Genomic DNA, 12299 nt, shown 5'->3' with positions numbered 1-12299 from the left:
CTGAATCCCCACAGCAGCCAAGAACACTGGAGAGGTTTCCTGCTGCTGTGATACCCAAAGCCTGAAAAGTTTTCATTCAACAGTAAGCCAGGGGAGATGTCTGTCTGGATCAGTAGCATTTTCAGCACCAGTGAATTAGAAGGTGTTTTGTACATCTTCAGGAGCATCCCTTTGGGTTGCCTTTATTGCCTCAGCAAGATTTCTAAGCCCTGCAGTGTGGAGGGAAGATCTCAAGCATGAGGAAAAGATGAAGGACTGAAGCAATCTAATCTCTTCACTTTGTGTTCATCACATTCACAAAGGAAGCACAGCAATGCAGTCATGGAAGCTAACACACCCCTTGCCTCTGGCATAGTTTTGCCACTGAAAAAAAGTTATTGGTATAAAATCCTGGAGTCAGTTCTTCTGTCATGGACTTAGACTCATGGAAGATGACAGACTTCACCCATGGTAAACATTTCTCTTTGAACAGACTCCAGAGCTGCCTGGCACCAAGAAGCCAGGAGCTCCCATCTCTTCCAGCAACACCAAGTAATGCACAATCATTTTGCTTTTGGATCTGATGCCAAAACCCATAAATTCAGCACTGGCCTTCACCTCAGCTGTTTAACAAAGGCAGAGCAGCCTCATGCTATCCAAGGCAAATGCCAAACCCACAAGTTATAAACTTATCAGGAAGGGATTTAAGCTTGACTCTTTTTGATGTATCAGTTAACTTCAAGTCCAGACCCCTGCAGCCCTTGCCTATGGTAACAGCAAAGGAGGAGGTGAATAAAAAGGCTAATTTAATGCTGACTGCAGTGAGGTTACCCACTCAAACCTGATACCAGCTGCCCCGCAGCAGAGCATTGCAGAGTTACATGGAGAATGGCAGAGCGGGGAGGGCACCCAGAGAGATCTCCTGGGCCAGCTAGAGTGGGCTTTCCTGGACCATGAGCAGTCTCTGGCACCGATGGCAGATGAGAATTTTGGACCTAACCTTCACAACTGTATCACTGCAGGGACAGGGAATGTCTGAGACTGTTGATGGGTAGTACAAACCTTGTAGGACTCATTATGCCCTCTTTCATGAGCAGGAGAATGGAGAACCAGCAAGAGTCCAGCTGCTGTGGTGGCAGAAGTGTGCCACCCAGTAGATCCTTGCGGTATCCACTGGCACCTCCTGGTGCTCAAACGCTTACCTGGAAACAGCAGGTCTGGACCTTGCTGTGGAGCTAATAGGTGATCATTACAGCTGGAAAGTGGCAGCCAAGACCACTTGGACACAGCACAAAGAGGAACTTTGGCTCAGCACAGACAAAGCAGATCCCATCACGGCTGTCTGGAGAGCCTTAGGTGCCCTGGGGGAAGGCTGCATCATGCAAAATCATCCCCATGTTCATCCTAAGTGTGCCACAACACTGAAATGGAAGCAGCCTAAAAATATATCCACACCTAAGTGTCAGATGCAGAACAATTTCACAGCCTGTGACCTGCCACCTCTGGTGTATCAGCATGAACAACAGCCCCCAAAGCTCACCCCACCTGGCCAGCTCCTATCTGCAGCCTTAACCACCTGTCTCCATCAAGACAAAATGCCCAATAACCTTGTAGGTGTACTTCTAGGTCTTCAACAGTGCTCTCAAGGTGCAGAATGAATTCTGCAAAGGAGACAGGATTGCCACATGCTGGTTGGGTCACAGCCCCTGCAAGACACTATCCTGTCCTCAGTTATACGTGGGCAGCAGCCTTGACTGGGTATTCAGTGCAGGTTTGGCAGAAGGTGAAACAAAACATGGCCACATGTTTGAACCACACATTCTCAAAAACACACATGTGGAAACTGTCATGTTCTGCTGGGGCTGACACTGGGATGGGTGCAAGCCAGTGGGTTATAGAGAAGGACCCCATTAGTTGCCATTTATTATGAGTTCTTAGCCATCACAAGCTCTGACAGCCTCCAGAGCATGGCTTCGTACCAGGAGAGGGTTTTTCTTTGGTTCTTTCTATTGCAGACCCCACCACCCACGTGACCTTCATCTATGAAGAGGACACTGCAGCTCATACCCTAAGCACATCTTCTCCACCTCATAATACATTTTAAGCCCCATTTTCTTGTTGCTCTCATTCTTGGCAGAGCCACATCTGCAACCCCCAGCATTTGCATTGTTCCAAAAACCCTACAAAATGAACCCCAGGGCAGATCTCCAGCTAGCTGGAGGTTTTCCAAGCCACTCAACACAAAACAAACCCATCCAAGCTTTCATGCAATCTCACTGCTTACAGCAAATGTAGCTCCCATTGCACCAAGCAGAGGCCAGAGCATCACAGCAGCCAGCAACACTGTGAACAGAGAGGGAAGCTTTTCTGCTTGGGGACTTACTCTCAAAGAAACAGGGAACAGCAAAGTCACTCCAGTTTTAGCTGAAGACCAAGTATCAACCGCTGCAAACTGGTTTGCAGACAGAAGCTCAGTGAAGGCCTGGTGGTGAGGTTCTGACATTTTTTGTACAAGCATGTCTACATTTAGCCTGTATCTGAAGCTAAACTACAGCAGTTGCTCTATCACCCAATGCCCCCTCCCCAGCAGAGAAAGGGAAGCAAGAGAAGGAGATGCAGAGGTTGAAATGAAAACAGATTTAATGAAATAACTAAGCTGATACCAATGCCAGTATGAAGTATATGAAGTACCAGCAGAGGTCCAGCAGTAACACTAAACAAGAGGGCAGTCCTCAGGAGGAGGGAAAGGAAGATGAGCATAGTAGGAAGGAAGCCAAGCAGAAAGCTTCCCTCTCCACTGCAGACTTGCTCCCCTATACTGAGTGTTATGTGCATGGTATGGGATACACCTGTGAGTCAACCCAAGTCAGCTGCCCTGGCTGACTCAGAACTGCTAATGGCCTGCAGCCCACTGCTGGTCTGTGATTCTGTTCCAGCAAAACCAGGACACATGGGCAGAAGCCAGAGAACATTTTAAAGTGAAGCAGGTTTAAAAGATGATCCAATGAGTCATTACCCTGTGATAGCAGTTTCCACATAGTCCCCACTTTCAAAAACTAAGTCCTTATGAGCTTCCAGCTGCCTGCTTATCCAGCTGCAGATCCTAAGCACAAAACATAACCAGGATCCTGCCAAGTTAGGAGAGAGGAGGGTGTAGAAGCTTCTGTGTACCCGCTGCTGCCCCACAGGTCTCATGGCCATCCCTCACCTTGACAATTCCCTTTGCGTGCCCGCCAACCAGCTCTTCCTTACACCCCAAGGAAGGTGACAGTGAGCTAAAACCTGCATTATGGAGGAGTCACACAGTTACTTTTATTCAACATTGAACCAATCCTGGAGACTTTCCCAGAGACAAGGCAACAGACTTGGGCTGCTGATAGAGAGATAGAGTCAGCAGAGGACAGGGATGTTCACCAGGTAATACCACGCTCTCCTGCTACAGGAGAGGAGCCTGCAGAAAGCAGAGGAGAGCAACTCTGAACCAGAAAGCACAGCCTGAGGGCTTTCATGATGAGTAGGCTGCTGTGGCTTGCAGCTGACAAGGGTCTTCATCAGGCAGGGCTCAGATTGAGGTCTAACTTGATAAATCAGTGAGATGATCTGAAGTCAAACAAGATGAACTTCAGGGCAGACAAGGGCACAGCAAGCAGGAGGTGTAAATCAAAGGTGTAGTAGCCAAATGGCAGTAATTGGCCTAGCAGAACAGGTCTCCAAGGAGTGGACAAGGCAGCCACTGAGCGTGAATCCATGCAACACTGCTTGCTTTTCCAAAGCAGCTCTCACTCTGCGAAGCACATGGTGAGTGCATCCAGAGGGAACACCTCCTTCTCTGAGGCAGTGGTCCTAGCTGGATGGCTTGGCACAGGACTCTACCCCTGGGACTAGCATGCCTAGCTGAAAAGGGCCCTGGGAGAGCCCCAAGGGACTGGGCATGGAACAAAAGCCAAGTTTGTTCAGTCTAGAGGGAAAAAGATGCAATAGATGCTTCTAAGTATTGAAAGACACTGATGGCTTCCAGCCCTCCATGTGCTCTGCCTTCACCAGGATCCATCACTTGTCCCTTTGAGCATGAAGCACTGGAGAGGAAACACACCCCTGTCTGTATGTCCTGCTGCCCCTCTATCCCTTCCCCATACACCAGTCCATGCCCCCTCCAGATGCAGGAGTTGCTCCCACCCTCAAGCACTGCTCCACAGTGTTTAGACAGCTGTTTTGTAAGCAGGTTATGAAAGCAACCATTGGCAGCCTTTTGGGCTTGATTTGCACTGCAGGCAAGGGACTCACAGGCATGGGGTGACTAACCTCCAGCTCCCTGTTTTCCCTATGCACTTCCATTTTCCCTCTTGACCCAGACACATGCTGGCTGACACATAGCTCAGCCATATCAGTGAGGATAGCTGATTGTTGCCTTATCTTGAAGGTCAGTGAAGAAAGCAATGCAGGTTAATGCTATGCCAACACCGCCTCAGATGGAAGAAGTCAGAAAACCTCACTGTTGTTGTCCAGCCTTGCCTTTGAGGAGCCCAGTGCCATTCAAAGCACATCCAAGGCTGTGCCTTCTTGTGAAAAGGCAGCTGGCACAAGACATTTCCCTCTGAGGCAAAGCATGTCTTTGCACTCTCATCATGCCCTTTGGGGTTCTGCTTCCAGGAGGGTCCTTCTGGGTCACAGTCTTTCTGACCAAGCCACAGTCAGCCAGTACCAACACAGGCTCTTTCAGCAGCCTGAAGATGTGCTAGAGGTGCCTGGGGAACAGCTAACACCACAAGGCAGGTCAGGTGGGCACCCACTGAGCACCTACAGTGCAAGGACAAGGGTCCACCAACAGAATCACACAGGATTGACTTCTCAGTCATCCTTGAGCCTTTTGCAGAAGCAACAAACCACTGTGTGGTCCAACACTGCCCCAGGGACGCAAGCTGGAGGAGCAGTATGAAGCTGTTCTTTTTCCCACCTGAGAAACCAGCTCTGCTGTAGAGATCTCACCATTGCAGCCCCATGTGCAAGCTAGAGCTTCAGGAGAAGCTGAACCATCTGCAGCTCCTGGGCCTCGGAAAAGCTCCTCAGCAGAGTATGTCATGAGCACTTCAGCACAAAACCACTCTGGACTATAGCTCAAGTGAGAGTGTAACCAGCAGGTCTGTGCACCCAGGGTAGCTCAGCTGGCCTCTCTGCAGTATCCTTCTTGCTTATAAAGGCAGCACTACTTTGTGAGGGCTTTATTACCGCTCATAACATGGACACTCACCCATTGAGTAGCTCTTCACCTTTGAGTATCCAAGAGCCAGTTGTAGGACAGAGTTTATCAAGCCTGGTGCACACATCCTAAGGGATGTGCAGCAAGTCGGTCAGCTCCTCCAGCTCCTTGGAGTGGCTGGACTTTGTGCTCTCAGGAGGCATTGGCTTGGGGCTGGAAGAGGCAAAAGAGACTTTAATTAATGGAGGCTGTCCAGCAGGCTCTTTGCAAAGCCAGTGTTGACTTTGGTGCAGCCACAATAAAACATCAGGTGGCTGAGGTAAGGCTACGCAGCAGCAAGAGCAAGCTCCAGAAAGCCCACAATGCAGTGGCTGGAGGAGACATGGACATCCCAGCTGGCCACCATGTGCAGCCCAGGCATGATCTTCTTCAGCAGGAGTGTGGGGTGATAATCATCTGAGTACAGCAGTGTGCAGCCTGCTTGAGACAGCTCAGCAGGATACTACAGCCCTGCTGTCACCACTGACTCTTGTCAGGGATAGGGACACCAACTCAGAGAACTTGCAGCCCAGAAGGCAAATCATATCCTGGGCTGCATCAAAAGAAGTGTGGCCAGCAGATTCAGAGAGGTGACTCTGCCACTTTGCACTGCTGAGACCTCACCTGGAGTACTGAGTCCAGTTCTGGAGCCCTCATTATAGGAAGAACATGGACCTGATGGAGCAGGTCCAGATCAGAGGGTTGTAGCACCTCTGCTATGAGGACAGGCTGAGGGAGCTGGGGTTGTTCAGTCTGGAGAGGAGGAGGCTCCAGGTGACCTAATAGCAGCCTTCAAGTACCTAAAGGGGGCCTTAAGGAAGGATGGAGAGAAGCTGCTTACAAAGGCCTGCAGTGACAGGACGAGGGGCAGTGGGTTCAAGCTTGAGAAGAGCAGATTTGAATTGGATGTTAGGAACAAGTTCTTTACTATGAGGGTGGTGGAGCACTGGAACAGGTTGCCCAAGGAGGTGGTTGAGGCCCCTTCCCTGGAGATATTCAAGGCAAGGCTTGATGGTGTTCTGGGTGACCTGGTCTAGTGGGGATGAACCCCACTGACAGCAAGGAGTCTGGACTAGATGACCTCTAAAGGTCCCTTCTGGCCCAGTCCATTCTATGATTCTATGATTCTATAACTAGAAGCTGAGCATCTCTTGGAAGTCTGCTCAGACTTTTCCATCCACACCCTGTTCTGCCTTGACCTTTATCATCCTCTTCCTCATCCCATACCTTTCCCATGCAGCATGTCTCTCGCTGACCACATTTCACATACACCATGTCTCTCCCTGGCCACACCCCACACTCCTCATGCTCACACCAGACCATTACCATGGAAAGGGCTACCTTATGTTGCTCATCAGACTCACATCAGCAGGACTGAGCAGCTCTCAGCAAGGCTTTTGCAATGAATATGTTAACAAAGAGCAAGAATGGAAAGCAGGAAGGTCCCAAAGTGTTTTTCATTCGAATTTATTTCAATTAACTTGTTTTGTGATTCCTCTGACTGCTCAGATCCTGCATCCTCTGCTTTAATAATGAATATTACAGAGAAGAGTACATGTGAAAGTTAATGGCAGGGCTTGGACACAGAGATACAACACAGGATGTTTTAGGGCACAGCACTTCAAAAACAAAACAAAAGGAAATAAAAAAAGAAACATAATTTGTTCTCTTTTCTGATTTCTGATTTTCTTACATGAACATTTCCAACCTAAAGCAGCATCTGATGCTAAACTTAGGCTCTGTGACCACACCATAGTCTGCAGAAGGAATAAGGTCTGTGAGAGCAGATCCTGTTTGCCTTAAGCCATAAGAACCCTTCTCTATCAGCTGCAGTTATTTCACCTGCTGCAATTGAACTTCCAGCCAAAGCAGTAAGAGGTTAGTTAATAACTTTAATTTGTCTTGGATGCCACCTTGTCTCCTTTGCTTTTTAATGCTGATTTGAATTTTCTAGTTTGAAGAAGAACCCTTCAGAGCCTCCCCCCTACATTTAGTTTGACTGTATCCTGTAATAAGCAACTCACATTGTTTTGATGTAATTTGTCTAACCACAGCCTCCCTCTCTACAGGCATCCTTACTGCATCAAGTAGCTTTGGATAACAGGATCTGCCAGTACTTAGCAGCAATTTCAGCTCTCACCTCGACCCACTATCGCTCTTGAATCTCATCTGGCAGGACTGCTTGCATGTGTGACAAGAGAGGAAATGAGCATTAAGTGGGATACAGTGAGGTGTCTGTCGAGTTTTCATTGCAGGGAGCTGCCAAGCATGACTGGAAAACTGTAGCATTTCTCCAGAAAAGCTCAGTCATGCTATTTTGTAACATAAGCACCAGGAGGGACATACTCTGATTCTCAGAGAGGCTGGGTATAACAGGACCAAAGTGGTCCATATAAGCTGGGAAAAACAAACTAGCACCAGTGCTTTTAGGTACTCCAGTACCCAGTGGTTGAGTCACTTTTGAAATCAGTCACTCCATTATAAAGGAAAAATTAGTTTTCCTTTTACTCATCTATGGGGGAAAAAAAAAAGAGAGTTGAAGAAGATTATTCTGATTTTCTTCAGGTATCCTTTAAAGAAAAGTCCTCTGCCTAGTCACTACCCAAAAATCAGCCAAAAGAGAAAATGAGCCTGCAGGCAATCAGAGAGTGGTGTTCTGCATGGGAGGGGGTGGAATGCAGAGGTGTAATTTGGTCTCTTGAAGAGCCTGGGCAAGCACTGAAAATGCTCAGGATTTCCCACACCAAGAGAAAGGCACTGGCTTGAGTACAACCACATTATTAGCCACCAGAGCACCGGCACAGGTGAGCACTGCATGAAAGGACATCTCCCCTCACAGAAACAGTGAAGCAAGGTCACATGGCCTAGATTTTAAACATCTGTTTAAATTCCCTGACCTTAGGGGTCTCTTCATCATCACAGCAAGGCAAAGCCCTGGCTGCCCGTTCCAGCCCTGGGCATCATGCAAGGCTGTTCCAGATAGCACTGCTACCCAAGCACAAGCTTGGAGTTCAATGAAGCAGCTCAACACCTACACAGCAAGCAAGTAGTAGGTATTCTAAGGAGGTTTGAGACCCCACCCTGTTTGCAGGGGCTCTAATGAGGCCCAGTCTTATGAAAAGGATCCAATGTAAACCTCAGTGTGGCCATGCCATACAGTTTTTAATGAAGCTGCTGAGAAAAGCTGTGCATAGGCTGAAGCAGAGCCACAAGGACAGCTCTGCTCACAGCAGGGCAAAGGCTGTGCCACTGCTGTAGTGTTGTTTTTCCCCATCTGCCCTTTGAATGGGGAACCCAGCAGGAAGTTTATCACTTTTGCAAGCTGGTGAGTACCAAGCGATATTAACTACTAGCAACAGCTGAGGTCGCCTGAGCTGATCTATTGTCTCCTCATTTTTATTAAATTTTAATAAGTAAAAAGCTCTGAGGGAACTGCAAAAGGACTAGAGAACCCTCTAACCTCATCATCCCCTCCCCACCTCCCTGGCTGTACATCCCATCACCCCCAGACCTGCTCTGCCTGACCTCTCCCAGCAGGACCCTACTGCAAGATCTGCCCAGTCGCAGGGGAAAAAATATCCCTTCTGATTCCCAGGGTCAGCCCTGCAGTACCAGGGATTGAGGTCCAAAGGGACACCTTCTCCTGCACCCTGAACCACACAAATCCAGCCCAAAACACCAGTCTGGCCACACCAGCCCTACCACAGGGCTGGAATCACCACTCCAAGTTGAGCAGGCAGAAGGTTTGGGGTAGGAGAACTACCTTTCACACTTTCACATTTCTTTAAGGCTCTCTAATAAACACCTGAGAGGCTCTTCTTCTCACCATAGATTTAGAACGTGCATGCTTCCTTCCTTCATCCCAGGTTTGGGCTCAGTTCATCTGTCTCCCCTCCACTGCCTCCCAAAAATATACACCTTTATTTCCTATGCACCTGGTAACCTGAGGTAAACAGTCTGGTGTGACTTTGGAGCTGGTATGGGGATAGGCACACGGATCTGGTTTTAAAGCCTGGCTTCCACCACTCACATTGCCATGTGGATCTTTAATTGTCCTTGCTAGTCCTTCTGAGACAAAAAGGACAAGAAGAAAATTGTGAGTTTGTGCCAGTGACAGATGATGTTCTTTATATTCTTTCCACATTTCACAGAATCACAGAAGGTTAGGGGCTGCAGAGGACCTCGAAAGATCATTCACTGCAACCCCACCCCCAGAGCAGGATCACCTATGCCAGATCACACAGAAATGCATCCAGGCAGGTCTTGAATACCTTCAGAGAGGGAGACTTCACAACACCCCTGGGCAGCCTGTTTCGGTGTTCTGTCACCCTCACAGCAAAAAAACTTTTCCTCATGTTTATATGGAACTTCCATCCATTGCTCATTGTCCTGTTTCCTCACAGCTTTCCATTTTTGATCCTTGCTGAGATGACATTTCCAAGGACAAGATGCTGGTCTTGAGCAGCAAGACTCAGGTCAGAGCCCTATATGTTATGTGTCCACATGAGAGCATATTCCTACCTACCTCACTTTTACAGTTGCCTACACTGAACAAGACCTGCTGTTCCACTGCTCCATCCTATAAGACCCCACCTTGAGCTCTTCCTTAGGATGAGTAACCACCCCTAAACATTCTGCTCACCATTCATGGCCCATTTAGGATGCTGGTGTCAACCAACAGTTTACAGCTTGACCTCCTGATGCTGTGAAAACATCTGTCTTATTCCCACATGGTGCATGGTGCAATGGTCCCTGAGAGCCAGGCTGTCCCCTTCTTGGGTTATTCCTTCAGCCTCCACTGGCTGAGTTTTTCCTATCATCTCATTGGAAAGATGTGTTGCAGCGCTTAACATCTTACAGAGCTGTCATGGATAGAAAGCCAGACACATTGTATGGGGGTTGTGTTTTTTTAAGCTCTTTGCAAATTCCAGGGATAACTTCTAGAAATTAAATGTGATCACTTCTCGCCAAAGGGCAAAGCAGAAGGAGCTAATGGTATAAAAAAAGTCCCAGGTCAGCAGAGCTGATGTCAGTTTGATGGGAAGTATGTATGACCTTCCTAGATTGTATGTAGAGACCCAGTAATTTAGCTGTGGTTTTGAATAAGGCAGGCAAGGATCTAGCTCAGCCCTGGAAATTGTGCTCCAGGGTTTCCATCAAGTGGAGAAGAAAAGCTAGGAGAGGAGGGTGGTGAGGCACAGGAGTCAGTTGTCCTCAGAGGTTTTGGGTGTCCCATCCCTAGAGGTATTGAAAGCAAGCTTAGAAGAGGTTTTAAGCAACATGGTCTAGAGAAAGGTATCTTCAAGGTCCCTTCCAGCCCAAACTCTTCTATGAAAGTGTCCCAGCTGCCAGCACCACGGGGGCAGCTTCCAGAGCCTCTGGGACACCATAAATGATCAGCTGAAGTCATGCAGCCCCTCTTTGCCTGCAATGCTCTTCTGGGTTTCTTCTCCCCAGTTTCTACAAACCACAGCATATCTCCAAAGCACCTCTACATTGCTCTCCCACATCTACTGCCAGCTCTCCTCTGGGGAAAAAGACCATTTGATTTACCTCCTTTCACCCACTGGAGGTGGATTTTGTGTGAGAGATGGAGCAAGGATTCTACTGAAGTTCAGTGGAAGGTCACAAAGAGGAAGGGGGAACTGGAGCATCTCTCTTAATGAGGAGAGGCTTAGAGACCTCGGCTGTTTAGCCTGGAGAGAACTGAAAGGGGATCTTAGTAATGCTTATCAATATCTGAAGAGAGGGTGTCAAGATGGGGCCAGACTCTTTTCAGTACTGACCAGGAACAAGGGGCAAAGAGCATAAACTGAAACACAGGAGCTCCATCTGAACATGAGGAAAAACATCTTTTGTCTGAGGGTGACTGAGCACTGAAACAGGCTGCCCAGAGAGGTTGCAGAGTTTAATATCTTCTTTGAAGATATTAAAACATTCTTGGAAACAATTGTGTGCAACTTCCTTAAGGTGACCCTGCTTTAGCAGCAGGATTGGACTAGATCACCTCCAGAGGTTCCTTCCAACCCACACCATTCTGTGATTCTGTGGAGATTTAGAGCACCTTTGTGCAAGCAGGCACGGCAAGGCAGTCAGGCTTGAAACACTGCACATGACTCATGCTGAAAAATCACTGCTGTCCCTAGCACTACTGAATGCAGGGAGGAGGGAGATGTGAACATCCCACCTGAGCTCATAGCCCCAAAATCAGGTGCCTGGAGCTGTTTTCTCACTGCTCACATTCCTCTGATCACTCATCACCTGCTATACAGAGATTCACAGGAGTCTTGGTGGGAAGGGACCTCTGCAGGTTTCTGGTCCAGCCTCCCACCTGGAGCAAGAAAGGCACAAGGCACGGAAGTGGGTCATTAGGGAGATTGCAGGAAGCATGCAATACCATGGGTTAACAAGGCAGGATGTTACTAGGGCTGTCCCTCCCTAAGGTGGACTTACCTGCTGACCCAGTAGACCAGGTTTGCAGCTCGGAGATGATTTTATTCTGCCTGGCCCACTGTCCTTTTCAGTATCTGTACACTCAGTTGTCCAAGCTCTTGCTGCACCCTGCTTAGAGTGCTTCAGTTTTAATTCTCCACTTGATGGAAACATGGAAGCACAAGTTCCAGGCTTGCCCTGATGTCAGCAGCCTTTCCAGTGAGCTCTGGACCAGGTGGAGACTTACTGGTGCTCAGAATACAGCTGCATGGGACAAGCCGTGGTGCTGGGGAAGGAGAAGACAGCTTCCCTTCAGCATCATCCAGCTCCATCTTACGGCAAGGATCAGTAAAACCTCCAAAGGCAGCAGAGAATTTCACCACCACCAAGTCTGCACGGGAAGGGTCTCGCTGCCCAGTTCAAGATGTGTCTTCTCCTGCCCTGTAGTTAAGGCATCCCCTCTCCTCCAGCATCCACAGTCCCAGCTGCAGCAAGAGTGGTAGGCACATCCTGAGCTGCACCTGGCCAGTTCCAGCGTGTGCATGAAGAGCTTGTCTGCTGTCACCTGAACTTCCTGTGGGGTTTGTGCAAACAAGCTGGGCACATCTTGGCTGCAGAAGCACATGTTGGTGAGCTATCCCTGTGCTCTCTC

Source organism: Pogoniulus pusillus, chromosome 2, assembly GCF_015220805.1.
Source record: "Pogoniulus pusillus isolate bPogPus1 chromosome 2, bPogPus1.pri, whole genome shotgun sequence".
NCBI classification, from domain to species: Eukaryota; Metazoa; Chordata; class Aves; order Piciformes; family Lybiidae; genus Pogoniulus; species Pogoniulus pusillus.
Note: the sequence above shows the minus strand (reverse complement) of the source record.